At 40.8% G+C, this 19,486-nt stretch overlaps 1 protein-coding gene and 1 pseudogene across 2 annotated transcripts in view; both read left to right on the top strand.

Moving 5' to 3' along the window:
• DTD1 (D-aminoacyl-tRNA deacylase 1) overlaps window positions 1-19,486 on the top strand; it is a 179,540-nt gene that overhangs the window by 43,694 nt on the left and 116,360 nt on the right. The window lies entirely within an intron of this gene.
• LOC123325988 lies at window positions 16,680-17,215 on the top strand (annotated as a pseudogene).

Genomic DNA, 19,486 nt, shown 5'->3' with positions numbered 1-19,486 from the left:
GATGTGAAGTAAATGTTGTAAGGTTTTACTTGTAGACGAGTTGGAAGAATGGACATTTTTCCTAAACCATTTGGAAATCAGTTGCTGACCTGATGTCCTATCACTCCCGAAAACGTGAGTGTATATTTCCTGTAAAGACATCTCTTACAAAACCCCAAAACATCCATTAAAAGCAGAAAATTACCACTGCTATTTCAGTACTATCTAATCCTCAGACTCTGTTCACCTTTGAGCAGTTATCCCAATAACTGGTCTTTTATAGTGGTTCAGAACCATGTGTTGCATTTAATTGTCCTATGTCTTTAGTTTCCTTCATTCTGGAGTGGTTGCTCAGTCTTTCCTGACCTTGGCTCTTTGGAAGAGTGCAAGCCAGTTATTTTGAAAAATGTCCCTCAGTTTGGGTTTCTTTAGGACTAGCATCAGCGTGTGTGTGTATACATGTATGTGTGTATGTGCATGCATGTTTGCACATGCTCTTGACCTAAATGGTACTGTAGTACATACACTGTTCTGAGACACGCTTCTTCTCCTACCCAGCAATATCATTTGTTTTGTTACATTTACAACTAGTTCATTCATTTTAACTGCAAGATAGGATTCTGTCGTATGAAAATGCTGTATTTTGTTTAGCTGTTCTTTTGATGGACTTATGGGGTTATTGGCAATTTTTTGCTGTTACTAATAAGGATGCAAAAGTCATCCTTGTTTACATTTCTTTTTGTGGATGTAAATTTCCTAGGCAATAGATTTTTATTATTATTTTTAAAATTTGAAATATTTCAAACATGCCAAAAGCATAGAGTAATACAGCAATACCCAACTTTAGTAAATGTTAATATTGGCTCTGAATCTTTACGCTGGTAAAGTCATCATCCCATTCAGTGTGTGGGAGTTTTACTGGGATTTGTGCAAAGTTAGCATCTCACTGAGTGAGAATTATTATTAATGACAGATTGCGTCAAAAGTATGTAGCTTTATTCGGGAGAGAGATATTTTGGGAGAACCTGTCATATTTAAGAAGCTGAAAATGTAGGCCTTCCACCCAGTTGTGAACTGTGAATAAAATACCAGGTAGGCTCAGCCAACTTTTCTTTTAGGCTTCTTTCATGTCTGTCTTAATAGAATTTAATGAAATGAAACAGGAGGAGGAATCATGAAAGGTTAAGAATAATAGACCTGAAAGACTTGCTCATTTCTCCTTTTGGATCCCTTCCTTGGCTATGGTGTTGGGTGAGAGCGCGTCCGGGAATTCATTCCAAGCCTATTTCAGTACCCAGGACAAATTGGCGATAAATCAGTTCTATATGCATGCATGACATTAGACCAGTCAAGGGGAGAAGGAAAGGAATTAGATCAGAGCCCAGCTTACTTTACGAAGTCACAGGACATGGAATTCTCTAAAGATAAATAAATACATAAATTCAGGACTCTTGGATCTCTTGCAAGCCTTTGACCGACCAGAGCCTAAGGCACGTGGCCAGTTGTGTCTTCCTACAAGTCGTGGAAAAATGCAGTCCACTTAAACACCAGCTCCTGTGAGCTTTGGCGATGTGGCCTCAATACCTAGAAACGAAGTCTCCATGTTACTGTCAGTGGGTGTTTCAAGGTTTTTTTTAAAATTTTTTTTTAAAGATGTTATTTATTTATTTGACAGAGAGAGACACAGCGAGAGAGGGAACACAAGCAGGGGGAGTGGGAGAGGGAGAAAAGCAGGCTTCCCGTGGAGCAGGGAGCCCAATGTGGGGCTCGATCCCAGGACCCTAGGACCATGACCCTAGCCAAAGGCAGAGGCCCAATGACTGAGCCACCCAGGCGCCCCTCAAAGGTTTTGTTTTTAATGCTAAATAACATCCTTGGGAAAATTCCTCCTGGCTTGTTGATTAACAGTGGAATACAAAGGAACCACAGAGATATCTTAATATCTACACTGTGTTGGGATCTCATTCCTGGCTGGAACAGTGTTTGGTGGGAATGTGGCTTTCACTTTTTATGTTGCGATGCCTGTGTGGCCTCCAGCCTGAAAGACAACAGTGAGAACAGTAACCACAGGTGGGAGCTGGTTTGGGGCTTTTGTGGATTTCTTGTCCACAGTATTTGAAGTACTATATATGTTAAGGCTGTAAAAGTGAAATATCGGTATTTCAGCATTCAGTGGAGTGGGCATAACTTGTTTCAGTCCTTGGTTTAGGATTGTGGTGTAGATGGTAATACTGAGGGTTTTTTTCTGCCTCCTTTCTAGGGATACAGGTTGGGTGTCTTTGTGTTTCAGGTTAGAGGGTTGGACTAGGTGGATCCTTGGGGACCTTTTTAGTTCCAGAATCTGAGATTACTCTAATGTTGATAGTTGGCCATTTATATGACATCCTTCCTCATCTGCCCTCATTGTCTCTCTCTGTTGACATGTTTTTCCTTAGGCCTTTATTCTCCACAAGAAACCCACAACCCCAAATGGTTTTGCAGTCTCCACTGGAGACTGTTAGGCACCATGCAGGCTTTGGTCTCTGTGCACCCTGATGGAGATCAGATGCCTCAGAGGAGGGCGCACATGTTAGTAAAGCCGTAGGGGCAGATAGCATTTCGGGTTCCTCAGCTCTGACCTGAGAGAACCACTTACATTTGGATTTAACTTCAGCTCAGCAGAACAAAGTAAAGCCCTGACGGTGGGGGAAAGGATTTCCAGCTTTCTTTGCTCCTCTAATCAACCAACGTGAAAGTCTCAAAGGCCAAGCATTGCAGAAGTAACAAATGCAAATCACATTTGCATTATGAATATATATATCTTCCAAAATGTAGTGGTGTTTCCATTTACTTTGAGTAGGAGGCTGATTTCTATACTTGATCCATACCTGTATATGTAGAAATTGGGCCAGTTACCTCTTTTTTTTTTTTTTTTCCTTCTCACAAGTATTTGTTGAGTACTCTTCATGTGCCTAATTTCTGGTTTAGTCATGCGTACAAGAAAGAGAAGCAAGGTTTCTTTCTTTGAGAAGCCTGTCCTTTAATGAGATGGAAATCACAATGGGACAGTTCTGAGAGGACATCATTTTCCTGGTGCTGAGAGAGGGAGTGGAATGCACAGAGCTCTGGGTGGGGGGGTGTCATCGGAACAGGTGTCCGTGAGCAGATACCCAGTATCTGGGTCGAGTTTCGAAGGGCGGAAGAGGGGCAGCTGGGTCTGGAAGGTGGGGCAGGGGCTGGCACATTCCTGGAAGAGCAACAAGGGGAGGGAGGCTTGAACCGGCCCGACAGGTTACAAGCAGTTTGAGTCTCGTGGCGACAAAGCTGCTCATGGGGAGGAGGGTGATGAGCCTGGAGAGACAGGCAGATGGGATGGAAAGATGACGATGGTATTCAGGGTCCCAGTAAGGAGCTTGGGGCTTGGTCGTTTGGCAGTGCACAGCTATTATGGATAGTTCAGCAGGATGGGAGGGTCACGTTTGCTCTTTAGCTGTGACCCTCTTAGATTGGACTAGGCAAGACAGGAAAGGTGGGGACCTGAGAGGTGAGCACTGCAGTGGGCCAGGCTAGACAGGATCCGAGTGCAATTCAGAAGGGTGGGGGGATAATGAGCCAGAAAGGAGGGGACTGCTTGATCGTGGAGGATGTGTGGTTTCGGTTTCTGGTGGAATTGACTAGGGGATGGTGGCATCATCAACTTAGAGGGGGCCCACATCAGGAGAATTGTTTTTAAAAGGTCTCCTCTATTCCTTAAATTGCTGTGGCCTCCTGTCCTCGCCATCCTTCTTCATAACAAAGCCTGCTCTCCCTCCCTGTACTCCTGCCCCTCCTACCCTGATCACCTTACTTCAGATTGCAGCCTGTTCCTGCCCCCCACTTCCCCTTCCCCTTCTTGCTGTGTACTCAGTGCCCCCTACCCTCTCCACCTCTTATTTCTTTGCAAGGCTTATCACCTTCTAAAATGTTATAACTGTGTCTGTTGGCTATTTATTTTGAAAAGCTTATTTTCTGTCTCCCCTGCTAGAATATAAGTTCCCCAGGGGCAGGGATCTTAGACCAGGTAAAGGAAGGCAATAGGCAGTTGAAAATCGAATATGTGCTATTTACTGTGTAAGAATATACTATGTTATTAAGTAGGCATTACAAATTAATAGATGGAAGGATTTCTTAGTAAGCAGTAATTGGGCAACTAGTTGGCAATAATGGAAAATTAATCATTTTGGATCCTTTATACTATACCTTAAAATAAATTCCGATGGAATTGAAGAGATAAATATAATTAAAAAAAAATCTCACAGAACACTGTGGCCTTCCTAGATATCCGAATGTATTACGACACGACAGTAATGAAAACAAATGGTGCTGGCAGAGCAAGAGAGACACTATTAGCAAACTAGATGAGAGACCTGAAAGAGTTATTTAGAAGTTTGTATATAATAAAGGCAGCATTTCAGATCATTGGGCAAGAGGTGGATTTTCAACAAAGGTGTTAGAGCTGGCTAGTGAGTTTTAAAAATTGAATGCAGTAGAGGTGTATGGACTTGTGTGGGAAAACGTAGTGGCTATATTGTTGTATGAAATATAGGCATTAATCCAAAGAATACTTGTAGTGTGATTCCGGTTATAGAAAAGCAAAGAATGTTGGTACATAATCCATTTATCTGCCTCCCACTTTCATGGATCCTTTGTATCCAGTTGTCTTAAACTCTTAGGACTGGGCCCCTTGAGAATGGCCTCACTGTGTCTTTTGGCCCCCTCTGCAGGCTGAGCTGACTACACTCTTGGCCGGTATTGGAACTCATGGGTCCTGGTATAAGGGTGAGCCTGGGGCAGCCTGCCCCACCCTGAGACAGTTCAGTGTTATTTTTCTGGAAAGTGGTCTGAATATCAAGACTTTACAAAGGTCCCCAGGGGATTCCAACATGCAGCTAATGCTCAGAACCACTGTTCTAATTGGATCTGGTAAGAATTCCTTCTTTTGGGATGTAACACAAGATGTAGGCCAGGAATGCTGCTCCAAAGGATTAGGGCATAGGGCTCACCAGATTCTTATAGTTATATAGGGATGGGGGTGTAACTGCTGTATTTTTAACCAGCCCACTTATTAAAGAGTGCAGAATGTCTTCCAGGGTTGTCTGTCCAGAGGATGGGAGGTGGGGCCTTTAGTTACTGGGTCCTGTCCCCATTGGCTATCCAAACAGGTGAGCAGGATTGCATGGCTTCCGAGAAGGCTCTGAGGTGCAAAGACCCTCAGTACTTGCTTGAGGAGTCCTGCTGTCAGCTGAGCTGGAGCTTGCATGGAACTGTCTGCAGCAACCAGGGCTGATGTCAGAGGTGGGTCAAGGGGACAGCACTCAAAAGGGTCTGCATTTAAGTTTTTGTATATCCTCATGCACCCCATCCCTAAAATTAAGTGCACTTCTAGGCACTTTGTGGGATTGTCAATAAATATTACCAGGAACATAATAGTTGTTAGAGTAAAGTATTCTCTAAAGCAGTGAGAGAAAAGTCCCATTTCTGTTTTATATGTTTAGTCTGGTAGAGTAGCTCCTGGGAAGATTAGAAGTCAGTGGGGTCCTTGGCAATGCTTTCCTTTCTGGTTCCTGCTTGGCTTCTTTTTGGGAATGGGCAGGCTGAGCCTGGATGGGCCCAACCAGATTTTGGACCAAGTCAGGTGTAGCCTGGAGGCCTCAGGAGGTGGTGAGGGGTGAGGGGCAGGGGCAAACACCCTTCCAGGGATGTATGAAGCGACCCTTCTGGTTCCAGTTTTGTGAAGTGTGTCCCTGGACAGGGTGTCAGGGACGCCTTTGACAAGGGCCTTGCCAGGTTCAGTATTTCCAGCCCCCTTGGGCACTTGGGTCTCACTTCTGAAAGAGCACTCCCACCATCGGTGCGGCATGCCTCAGATGTGAGGGATGAGATGGTGCTGGGGATCGGGGTGGGGGTGGGGGAGATATTTGGGAGCAGGCTGGCTGATTAGCCTTAGAAATCTAATTTTTTAAAAAAGTTTTATTTATTTAAGTCATCTCTACACCCAACATGGGGCTTGAACTCATGACTGAGAAATCGAGAGTCCTGTGCTCTTCCAATTGAGCCAGCCAGGTGCCCCAGAAATCTAATTTTTGCCAGTGTGGCTGAAACTTCCTGAAGCAAAAAGGGCTCATTCAGCTGTGGATGTGGCTTGTAATGAGTGTGTTGTGGCCCAGTACTGTGTTACCAGATATTAATTAAGAACAATGGCCAGATTCCATAAATTATCTTTGTTTGAATTTAAATATTGATCTAAAGTGTACAAATATATGAAAGTAGTAGCTCAGTTTAATTTTTGAGTATGAAATAAAAATACTCTAAAAATTGAAGAAGCTTATAAAACTGAATAATTTTACTTCTCAGTGGCTTATAATTAATGTGAGAGGCAAATCAGACAAGATAGCCTGCTTGTTTGAAAGTTAGATGCTAGTTCATAAACTTCTAATCTGCCTTCTAACTTTGGGTAGTAGCTCTGGTGTTCTTTTTTATTTTATTTTATTTTATTTCATTTTTTAGAAAGATTTATTTTAGAGAGAGAGAGCGAGAGCAAGAGAGAGAGAGAGCATGTGAGCATGGGGTAAAGGGGCAGAGGGAGAGGGAGAGAAAGTCTTAAACAGACTCCACACTGAGCGTGGAGCCTGACATGGGGCTCCATCTCATGACCCTGAGATCACGACCAGAGCCGAAACCAGGAAAGCTTAACCACTCACCACCCAAGCACTCCTATTTTATTTAAAAAATTTGGGGGCGCCAGGGTGGCTCAGTCGTTGGACTGAGCGAGACACAGACACAGCTGTGTCTCCCTCTGTCAAATAAATAAATCTTTAAAAAATTTTTTTTAAGTAATCTCTACACCTAACGTGGGGCTAGAAATCAAAACCCCTGAGCTCAAGAGTCACGCCCTATGGAGCACTGGGTGTTATATGCAAACAATGAATCATGGAACACTACATCAAAAACTAATGATGTAATGTATGGTGATTAACATAACATAAAAAAAAAAACAGTCACGCCCTATATTGACTGAGCCAGCCAGGTGCCCCTAGTAGTTCTGGTGTTCTTTCCAAAAGTTTCTTTTTTTTTTAAAGATTTATTTATTTATTTGACAGAGAGAGCGAGAGAGGGAACACAAGCAGGGGGTGTGGGAGAGGGAGAAGCAGGCTCTCCACGGAGCAGAGAGCCCGACGCGGGGCTCGATCCCAAGACCCTGAGATCATGACCCGAGCCGAAGGCTGACGCTTAATGACTGAGCCACCCAGGCACTCCACAAACAGAAGTTTGAATGACATAAGCCAGACGCAAAGGAATTTGTCTTATAAGATTACATTTAAATGAGTGTCAAGGAAAAGTAAAATTATTATTATTGTTCCTTTTCTCCCCAAAGGTTGGATGGTATTGACCAGAGTCCCTCAGTCCCTGCTTGCAAAGCTGTTCTCAGAGCTTCCTCATTCTGTGGTATCTCTCTAGGCTAGAGCTCTGAGAGTCCCTGGCTTGTCTCTAGAACTGGTGTGTCTCACAGTCTGAGGCATTGTCTGAGTTTGACAGGATGGAAAAAAATTTTGTTGAGTAAAAGGTTAGCTTAATAAGGGAAGCTTCAGTTTTATTCGTATGCAAATCAAAGTATCTTAGACTGTTAATAGGACCTCCTTTTTTGCATGTTACTCAGTATTAACAGTGTTCTTTGGTTAAGATTGTATTATTATTATTATCATTTTTTATTTTAAAAAATAATCATAGCTGGGAAAATGAATACATGTGTATGGATCATGAGTCTATATTTTATTTTAATCTAATTTAAATTATAAAGTTATTTCAAAGAGTGTTTGGTTATTAGGGTGTTTAACTATGTTATGATAATCACATTTAAATTTAATTTTTGTAATACCAAGACAAGAACCCTGAATTTTAGGATTTACAATGCAGTGTAGGAAATGAGGGTCCATTGGGGGATACTTCCTATTCAGTATCTTTGTTTTCCAGACAAGCTCAGGAACTCTCTTAAGTTAATCTAGATACAAATAGCTTCGATTACCACTGAATCTGTGTGAGTGATTAGAGTACACTAATGAGTTAATCAGCTAACAGCCCATTCTAACCACTGATGTACTAGACTAATTGCTTTATTTGCCTGGGTTAGTTTTTTTTTTTTTTTTTTAAGATTTTATTTATTTATTTGACAGAGAAAGAGATAGCGAGAGCAGGAACACAAGCAGGGGGAGTGGGAGAGGGAGAAGCAGGCTTCTTGCCGAGCAAGGAGCCCAATGTAGGGCTCAATCCCAGGACCCCGGGATCATGACCCGAGCTGAAGGCAGACGCTTAATGACTGAGCCACCCAGGCGCCCCTGCCTGGGTTAGTTTTTCCTGCCCCTTTTAGTGAGCATCATAATTTCTGTTTATTACAAGGGTTAGTCAGTTTTAATTATGGCAATTTTTCTGAAATACGCATTTTTAAAACTTTGTATTATAGTAAACTTCAAACTCACACAGAGAGGATAGTGTAACAGATTGCCATGTCCACGTCATCCTGTATCAGTGACTATCATCCATCACAGAATGGTGTGTTCCCATGTGCATGGCAAGGCTGTGGGCCCTGCTAGTTGAGCTCCGCTGGAGGCAAGTGTGGACAGAGCACAGCACACATCAGGGGGACTGTTGTGGGGACTGTAGAGAATTTTTCACTGAATGACTGTCTTCTTTCCCTATTTGCTGTGTTCTTCCCTATTTGATTTAGTTTGTTTTCATTTTTTTTCTCATACAGACAGGCAGTGTGGCAGTAAACATGCTTGTGTGTACATCTTGCCTGCTTGTGTGAGTATTTCTATAGGATAATGGAAGGAACATCTAGATACAGAGGAGGCTTAGATATTTTCATTTTCCCCTTTGAAGATATTATAACCTGATCAATTTTAGCAATTGTGCTTTTTTTGTTAGAAGTCCTGGGTTATTTTCTGAATGGAAATATCTTTATTGGGATTATCTTATTATTATTATTTTTTAAATTTTGTTATGTTATGTTAGTCACCATACAGTACATCATTAGTTTTTGATGTAGTGATCTACACGATCCATTGTTTTCATATAACACCCAGTGCTCCATGCAGTATGTGCCCTCCTTAATACCCATTACCGGGCTAACCAATCCCCCCTCCCCCCTCCCCTCCCAAACCCTGCTTGTTTCTCAGGTCCATAGTCTCTCATGGTTCATCTCTCCCTCCAATTCCCCCTGCCCATTTTTCCCTTCCTTCTCTTAATGTCCTCCATGTTATTCCTTATGTTCCACAAATAAGTGAAACCATATGATAATTGACTTTCTCTGCTTGACTTATTTCACTTAGCATAATCTCCTCCAGTCCCATCCATGTTGATGTAAAAGTTGGGTATTCATCTTTTCTGATGGCTGAGTAATATTCCATTGTATATATGGACCACATCTTCTTTATCCATTCATCTGTTGAAGGGCATTTCGGCTCTTTCCACAGTTTGGCTATTGCGGACATTGCTGCTATGAACATTGGGGTGCATATGGCCCTTCTTTTCACTGCATCTGTGTCTTTGGGGTAAATACCCAGTAGTGCAATTGCTGGGTCATAGGGTAGCTCTACTTTTAACGTCTTGAGGAACCTCCATACTATTTTCCAGAGTGGCTGTACCAACTTTCATTCCCACCAACAGTGTAAGAGGGTTCCCCTTTCTCCACAACCTCTCCAACATTTGTTGTTTCTTTCCCTGTCCATTTTGGCCATTCTAACTGGTGTAAGGTGGTATCTCAGTGTGGTTTTGATTTGGATTTCCCTGATGGCTAATGATGATGAACATTTTTTCATGTGTCTGTTAGCCATTTGTATGTCTTCTTCAGAGAAGTGTCTGTTCATCTCTTCTGCCCACTTTTTGACTTGATTATTTGTTTTTTGGGTGTTGAGTTTGAGAAGTTCTTTATAGATCTTGGATACCAGCCCTTTATCTGTAGTGTCATTTGCAAATATCTTCTCTATTGGGATTATCTTAAATGCTAGCTGCTGCAACACACAAACTCAGAATCTCTATGGCTTAACACAAAGTTAATCTCACCAAAGTATGATGTGGGTTGGAGCAGATCTAATCCTTTTGCTGACTCGCGGGTCCAGGCTCCCTCCAGCTTATAACACTGGCCTCCCGGGTAGGGGAAGAGAGGGATAGAGTCACCTTATCAACTCTTATGCATCACCTTTGCTCATACTCTCATCTGAATCACTCACTTCATGGGAGGCTGAGAACATAAGGTGTAATGCATTCCCGAACACTTGAAGTCTGCCCACCAGGAAGTAGGAGGTTTGAAATCAAGCTAGACTCCTCTCATCACCATGTTGGAACAGCCTTTCCAAGTACATTCTGGAAAACTGGCACCAGAGCCTTTCAAGGAATGGATTTGGTGTCATTTACATTTTAGTGGCAATATTCTTTTTTTTGTTGTTGCTTTAAATGTATTTTATTTTTAAACTTTTTTATTTTGAAATAGTTTGTAACATCCGTGGGTGATGCATTCCAAAAACCCCAGTAGATGCCTGAAACCTATATATACTATGTTTTGTAGTATTGAACCCTGTGTATACTATGTTTTGTCCTATACATACATATCTATGAAAGTTTAATTTATAAGCTAGGCACAGTAAGAGATTAACAGCCATAACTAATGATAGAACAATTATAACAGTGTGCTGTAATAAAAGTTATGCGAATGTGGTCTCTCAAAATACCTTATCATACTATACTCACCCTTCTTGCAAAGATGGGAGATGATAAAATACCTACGTGATGAGATGAAACAAGCTGAATGACGCAGGCATTGTGACATAGCGTTAGGCTACTACTGACCTTCTGATGATAGGTCAGAAGGAGGATCATCTGCTTCCTGACCACATTTGACCATGGGTAACTGAAACCATGGAAAACGAAACCTCGGATGAGGGGGGACTGCTATATAAAAAGTTGTGAAAATAGCACACAGGGTACTTGTATGCCTTTACCCAGCTTCCCCTAATATTAACATCTTTCATAACCATAGTACAATGTTTGAAACCAGGAGATTAACATGAATATGATACTAATCTACAGATCTTATTTGAATTTTGTCAAAGGGAGTGGTCTTATAACTAAAGCCAGAGTTGTTCTCAGGTTCCTGTTGGCACATCCCCATCACCCATAGGTGGGCTTTCATTGCCCACAGGTGTCTCTTACTTTACAAACGAGCACAATGAACTGAGAATCCCCCAAGTACCCCAGGCTAGGCCCCACACTGCTGAGTGTAACCCAGCACTGGGCCTTTTGTAGTTCATGCAATATGCCAGAACAAACCAGGGGAAGGAAAGACTTTCTTATTTATCAGACAGTAGACAAAGAACTCCAGTACTCTTGGGGACTTTTAAGATAAATAAGACCTAAAACTGCTTTAATAGGATTATCCTAATATGGGTTTAGACACAGAAGGGTCAGATTGAGGGAGTCTGGATCAATCAACAGAAAATCATTTTCACTGCTGCCTTAATTCAAGCCTACTGAGTGCCTGGAATCTTGTAAAGAGATATGGTGTATTAGTCCTCTACTGCTGTGGAACAAATTACCCAAAATGTAGTGGCTTAAACTGTCAATACATATGTATTATCTCTTAATACTTCTGTGAGTCAGGAATTCAGGAATAGCTTAGCTGGGTGGTTCTGGCTCAGGGTCTCTTGTGGGGTTGTAGTTATCAGCTGGCCCTGCAGTCATCTGAAGGCTTGGCTGGGGCTGGAGGATGGGCTGGGGCTTTCAGGATGGTCCATGGGACTGGCAGTTTGGGCTTGGCTACTGGCAGGAGGCCTCAGTTCCTCTCCACATGGGCCTCCTCTAGGCCTGTTTGACATGACTTATAACATGGCAGCTGGCTTCCTCTAGGGTGAGCAGTTCAAGAGGGAGCAAGGTGGATTACCAGTCACACACCATCATTTCCACAATATCCTGTTAGTTACACAGGTCAGCCCTATTCACTGTGGGAAGGGAGTACCTAAAGCCTGAAAACCAGGAAGTGAGGATCCTTGGGGGCCATCTTGTAGGCTGGCTACCACAGTGGGAGATAGAGAAGTGACAAGGCTCTATGACATTCAATTTGTCATTTATTGAAAAAATAGTATTAATTACAATTACATAATACTGGAGATTTGGTTTTCATGGCTATTGTGGTGTTTTGGATTTTAATGAAAAACAAATCAAAACCAAGAACCATCAAAAGAAAGTGGGCCTCATCAATGTCAAAGTTTGGTGGGCAGAAGTAGAGATTTTGAGTCAGAAGGCTTGAATTCCAGTGCTGATCTCTGTTGCCTACAAGGTTGTCTTGGGGAACAAAGAGGATGATGAACCCTGCCCTGTGGAACTCATGGGCTGTTTTGAAGAATGAACTCGAGTGTGAGGGGATGCATGAATTAGACAGTGTGTTATGGGAATATTAGTTATGATAATGAGGGAGATTTTAAAGATGCAGTGAGATTCGTTCAATACTTAAACCCGGAAACAACTGAGTATATTTTTCAGACGAAATGTTTTAGGATTGAGCTTATTGATTTTATTTTATTTTTTTTTGTGCTGGATAAAAATACCAGTGACTATGAGTACCTTTATTATGAGGAGCTGTAAGGTCAAAGCCATGGGGTGGGTTGTGGGGGAACCTGCATAGTTCTGTAAGGAAGTTTAAATCCAGGGGACTGGTCCATTTGGAGTTTTCTTCAGGGCCTTTCCATCTAGGATTGGGCCTTTGCCCTGTTTGCCATTGCCATTTGGCCTATCCCAAATGTTTGCCTCTGACTTCTTTTCATAGATCAGTGTTTCAAATCCAGGGATTTTCTTCTGGCTCTTTCATCATGGGGAATTCACTCAGGAGCCTCAGCCTGCTGGTGGTTTATGAGGTCTGTGGCTGAATGTATGGGCTATAATCCCTGAGACCTGAGGGACAGATCTTGGAGAAATTGCTAGAAAGTGAACTCTTAAGGTCAGGCAAAGATTTCTGAAAATCCATGTTATAGGTGGAAAAAACTTGAATTATCATAAATATTTGGTGCCCAGTGTTTTGCTATAAGGTTTGCTTATTAGTGTTAGCCTATCCACACAAAGTTATTATTTATTCAGCCCCTTTCCATGGATATCTGGGGTAAGAGCATTCCAGGGTGAGAGCCTAAAGGCCTCGGATGTGTGTGTATTAAAGATTTAACTGTAGGTCTCAATATCAAACCGTCACCAGTCTGTCTTCTACTTACACTTAATTTCTAATAATTAAATGCTTGTAATGCTTTATGTCTTTGCAGTAGATATTAATACATGCAAGTGTTGATGAAATTTAACTTTCTTTTCTGAAATGAAGGAATTGTGCCATCTAGTTTCATTTCTCAGTGACCACTAATGATTTGTAGTTTGGGCTCAACCCCAGATAAACATACAGATAACCAAATTATCTGGGTAGTAGGAGTGTTAGAAGAGGAGGGTGACTTTGTTTGCTTTTCTTTTTTTCTGCCAGCTTTATTGAGATATAATTGATACATAACCTTGTGTAACCTTAAGGTGCACAGTGAGATGATTTAATACACGTATATATTGTGAAATGATTACCACATTGAGGTTAACACCTCCATCACCTCATAGAATTACAAGTTTTCTTTTGTGGCAGGAACATTTAAGATTATTCTCTTAGCAACTTTCAAGTCTATAAAACAGGATTTTTTTGTTTTGTTTTGTTTTTTGTTTTTTAGCACGGTGATGGGTATTAAGGAGGGCATGTATTGCATGGAGCACTGGGTGTTATATGCAAACAATGAATCATGGATCACCACATCAAAAACTAATGATGTACTGTATGGTGACTAACATAATAAAATAAAATAAAAAAAAATAAAACAGTATTATTAATATAGTCACCATGCTGTACATTATGTCCTCAGAACTTACCTTATAATGGACATTTTATACTCTTTGACCAACATCTCCCCATTTCTCCCACTCCTCAGCCCCTGGCAACCACCATTCTACCATCTTTATATGAGTTTGATTTTTTTAGATTCCACATATAAGTAGGATCATGCAGTATTTATCTTTCTCTAACTTATTTCACTTAGCATTAATGTCCTCAGGGTCCATCCATGTTGTTGCAAATGGCAGGATCTCTTTCCTTTTTAAGACTGCATAATATTCTGTTATATAGATAATAGGTAGGTAGTTTTCTGTCAATGGACACTTGGGTTATTTCTGTGTTTTGGCTACTATAAATAATGCTCTAATGAACATAGGGGTGCAGATATTTCTCCGAAATAGTGATTTCATTTCTTTTGGATATATACGCAGAAGTAGAATTATGGGATCATGTGGTAGTTATATTTTTAACTTTTTGAAAAACCTCCCTACTGTTTTTTGTCATGGCTGTACCAATTTCCATTGCTACCACCAAGGGTTCCCTTTTCTCCACATCCTCACCAGCATTTGTTATCTCTTATCTCTTTGATGATAGCCATTCTAACAGGTGTGAGGTGATATCTTACTGCAGTTTTCATTTGCATTTCTGATGATTAATCATGTCGAACATCTTTTCATATACCTCTTGTCCATTTGTATGTCTTCTTTGGAAAAATGTCTGTTCAAGGTCTTCTGCCCATTTAAAAAAATGGGATTATTGGAGGTTTCTTGCTGTTGAGTTGTATGAGTTTCTTATGTATTTTGGATATTAACCCCTTATCTTGTATATGGCTTGCAAATATTTTCTCCCATTCCTTTGATTGTCTTTTCATTTTGTTGATATTTTTGTTTTTCTTATCCCACTGGTTAAACATGATTGACTTAAAATACTTATGCTTCTGTTTCTCTGAACACAGCCCATGTTAGCATCAAAGGAAGAATTTTTGGTAGAACCAGCTGCTAACCCGCTTATTTAAGGCTGGGACACTGGTTAGCAGTTGAAGATGTGACTGTGTGGTGCAACATGAGCCTGCACTTTGAGAAGTAGCACTCTGAGACATGGGATCTGGTTCAACACTGGCTTGCTCTGTGGCTTTGGACAGGTTACTCACCTTTCTGTGTAGCAAGTAGCTAAAGTGCCTGTACTGGCATCTCTGGCACATTTTAGGCACTGAACACAGAACTTTATAATTCTGTTTAAGATGTCTGGGATGTCTGGATGAATACTTTCTTTAAAAAAAGAAAATTGATGGGGCACCTGGGTGGCTCAGTTGGTTAAGTGTCTGCCTTTGGCTCAGGTCATGATCTCATGGTCCTGGGATTGAGCCCTGCGTCAGGCTTCCTGCTCAGTGGGGAGTCGGCTTCTTCCTCTCCCTCTGCCCTCCCCCACTTGTGTATGCGTGTGCTCTCTCTCTCTCTCACATAAATAAAATCTTAAAAGAAAAAAAGAAAATTGGGGCATCTGGGTGGCTCAGTTGGTTAGGTGTCCGACTCTTGATTGCGGCTCAGGTCATGATCTCAGGGTCATGAGATCGAGCCCGGCATTGGGCTCCACAGTGCACGTGGAGCCTGCTTAAGATTCTGTGCCCCTCTCCCTCTGCTCCTCCCCTTCCCAGCTCTCTCTCTCTAAAAAAAAAAAAAAAAAAAAAAATCTGTAAGTACAGATAACTCAAATGTGCATGGCAGCTTTCTTAAGAAGAATTTAAAATTTCAAGGCACGTGTTGTGATGAGCACTGGGTGTTATACACAACTAATGAATCGTTGAACACTGCATCAACAACTAATGATGTACTGTATGTTGGCTAACAGAACATAATAAAAAAAACAAAAACAGACAAAAAACAGCAACAAAGTAAGGTCTTTTTGTGTACCCCACAAAAAAAAAGTGGAACAGACATCTTTCTGGGATATAGTCTGATGTGTCAGATCCTGAGTCAGGTGCTGAATAACTTGACCAAAAGCAGCACCTGGTGTTGGTTTGCACTTTTGGCCCTGTTGCTCCCACTGTGACTGCTTGGGCTGACATGGTCTGGGGGAAAGGTAGGGGTGCTCTAAGATTTACCTGGCTTTATAGAATCTTTCCTTCCTCCTTCAGGAGCAACTACGTGTACATGTGCTTTTGCCATTTTATTCATGACGTTTAATTTCTCTGTTCTTGTCATATCAACTCAGCCTGAAATTGAGATCACTTAAACATCATTCTTTTAAGGTCATTCCTAGGTTTCTTTAATTTTTTTATGTTTCATAGGGTTTCTTATGACTAATTAAAACAGTATTTTTAAATACTTATTTAGCATAAAATACTTTTTATTTATTTTTTATTTTAAAGGATTTATTTATTTATTTGAAAGAGGCAGAGAGAGAATGAGTGTTTGTGAGTGGGGGGAGGGGCAGAGAGAGAGGGAGAGGGAGAATCTCAAGCAGACTCCCTGCTGAGCACAGAGCCCGATGCAGGACTCGATATCATGACCCTGAGATCATAACCTGAGCAGAAACCAGGAGTTGGACACTCAACCAACTGAGCCAACCAGATAGCCCTAGCATAAAAGACTTTTTAAAATCGTTGCTCTTTTAACAACTTCAAGAAAATTCCCAAGCATTAAAAAATTAGATAAATTCAGGAGACATAAAAAGAGAAGTAAATTTGATTAGATAAAAATTAACCCTTCTTCTACCATAAGGAAATTTAGAAGATAAAAGTTAGACAAGGAGAGTCTTTTGGCTTTCAACTTGGAAGAGCCCAAGGTGCGCCTTTCTTTGGTTGTCCCAAATCCTGGTTCATCCGACATCAGCTGCCTAAGTTCAACCCCAGTGTGATCAAAGTCATGTACCTGAGGTGCACTGGTTGGGGAGTTGGTGCCACATCTACCCTGGCCCCCAAGATTGGCTCCCTGGATCTGTCTCCAAAAATGGTTGGTGATGACATCACCAAGGCAGCCAGTGATTGGAAGGGTCTGAGGATTACAGTGAAACTGACCATTCAGAACAGACAGGCCCAGATTGAAGTGGTACCTTCTGCCTCTGCCCTGATTATCAAAGCCCTCAAGGAACCGCCGACAGACAGAAGCAGAAAAACATTAAGCACGGTGGAAATATCACTTTTGATGAGATTGTCAACGTTGCCCAACAGATGTGGCACCGATCTGTAGCTAGAGAGTTCTCTGGAACATTGAAGAGATCTTGGGGACTGCCCAGTCTGTGGGCTGCAGTGTGGATGGCCGCCACCCTCATGATATCATAGGTGACATCAAGAGTGGTGCAGTGGAATGCCCGGCTAGTTAAGAACTACCAAGGAAGAGGAAAATGTTTCAATAAAGGATCATTTGATAACCAAAAAAAAAAAAAAAAGTTAAGACTAGGAGAAAATATTTTCAACTTTTTTTTGTCTCGCAACATCAACTTTATTTATACAAATAAGGATATCATGGGAGTAATTTCTAAAGCCGTGTCTCCTGTTTTCAACATTTTTTAAAAAAGATATATTTATCTTAGAGCATGCACAAGCAGGGCGAGGGGCAGAGGGAGAGGGAGGGAAGCAGACTTCCTGCTGAGTGTAGAGACCAATGCGGGGGTTGATCCTACAAGCCCAAGATCATGACCTGAGTTGAAATAAAAAATTGGATGCTTAACCCCCTATTTTCAACATTTTTTAATTGAATTTTTAATTGTGGTAATTACAGCTTCGCATACAACTGGAAGAAATAATACAGTGAGATATTGTGTACCCTTTACCCAGTTTCCCTTATGGCAGTATCTTGTAAAAGTATAGTATAATATCACAACCAGGACATTGATTCAGTCCACCCATCTTTAGGGTGAGTGATTTCTCTTTTTGCGTATTGATCTAGCATTCAACCATTTGTTGAAAAGGCTGTCTTTTCCTCCATTTTTACCCTTTTGTCAAAACCAGCTGGACTTGCTTGTGTAGATCCATTGTTGGGTTCTCTTATTTTGTTCCATTGACCTATGTACCTGTCTCTCCACCACTACCACACTGTCTTGACTACTGTAGCTATATAGTAAGCCTTAGTATTGGGCATAGTGATTCCTTCCATTCTATTCTCCTTTCCAGACTTGTTTTAGTTATTCTGTGGCCTGTGCTTTCTCCAATAAATTTTAGAATAAGCTTGTCTACAAAAAACTAAGCTGGGATTTTGATAGGAATTGCATTAAACCTGTATATCAGTTTGCAGTGAATTAACTTTTTTACCATGTTGAGTCTTCTACTGCAGAAACATGGTTCGTCTCTCCATTTATGAAATATTTTCTTTTTTACAAAGAACTAGTACTTGGAACCCATAGTGAGCTTCTACAAATCAAAAAAAAAAAAAGCCAAAATTCCATAGGAAACTAGGAATTTTTAGTCAATTCTCACATGAAATACAAATGGCTTCTAAGATTTGGAAAGATGCGCAATCTTACTGGTGTTCCAGGAAATGCAAATTATAAGATCCCATTGTTGTGTATGATGAGATTGGTAAAAATAAAATGGGATAATATTATTAATTGATAAGAGTATAAGAAAATGGACATATTTTGATGTAGTCCCAATAGTTAATTTTTGCTTTTGTTTCCCTTGCCTTAGACATATCTAGAAAAATGCTGATTTTTCAACAAAAACAACTGATGTCAGAGAAATTACTGCCTGTGCTCTCTTCTAGGATTTTTATGGTTTCAGGTCTCACATTTAGGTCTGTAATCCATTTTGAGCTTATTTTTGTGTATGATATAAGAAAGTGGTCCAGTTTCATTCTTTTGTATGTAGTTGTGCAATTTTTCTCAACATCATTTGTTGAAGAGACTATCTCCCATTGCATATTGTTGCCTCCTTCGTTGAAGATTGACCATAGAAGTGTGGGTTTATTTCTGGGCTTTCTGTTCTGTTCTATTGATCTGTGTGTCTGTTTTTGTACCAGTACCCTACTGCTTTTATTACTACAGCTTTGTATTATATCTTGGAGTCTGGAATTGTGATACCTCCAGTTTCATTCTTTTTCAAGATTGCTTTGGCTATTTTGGGTCTTTTGTGGTTCCATACAGATTTTAGGGTTATTTGTTCTTGTTCTGGGAAAAATGCTGTTGGTATTTTGATAGGGATTGCATTAAATGTGTAAATTGCTCTGGATCGTATGGACATTTTAGCAATATTTGTCCTTTCAGTCCGTGAGCATGGAATGTCTTTCCGTTTCTTTGTGTCTTCAGTTTCTTTCATCAGTGTTTTACAGTTTTCACAGTATGGGTCTTTCATATCTTTGGTTAAGTTTATTCCTAGGTATCTTATTATTTTGGGTGCAATTTTTTAAAGATTTATTTATTTATTTTAGAGAGAGAGAGTGCGTGCGTGAGCAAGGGAAACGAAAGCAAAAATTAACTATTGGGACTACATCAAAATATGTCTATTTTCTTATACTCTTATCAATTATTAATATTATCCCATTTTATTTTTACCAATCTAATCATACACAACAGTGGGATCTTACCACTGCAGAGCCTGATGCAGGGCTCAGTCTCACAACCTTGAACCACAACATGAGCTGAAACCAAGAGTTGGAC

The sequence above is a fragment of the Neomonachus schauinslandi genome, chromosome 10 (assembly GCF_002201575.2).
Source record: "Neomonachus schauinslandi chromosome 10, ASM220157v2, whole genome shotgun sequence".
Classification (NCBI taxonomy): Eukaryota; Metazoa; Chordata; class Mammalia; order Carnivora; family Phocidae; genus Neomonachus; species Neomonachus schauinslandi.
This window is presented reverse-complemented; position numbering and strand designations above follow the sequence as displayed.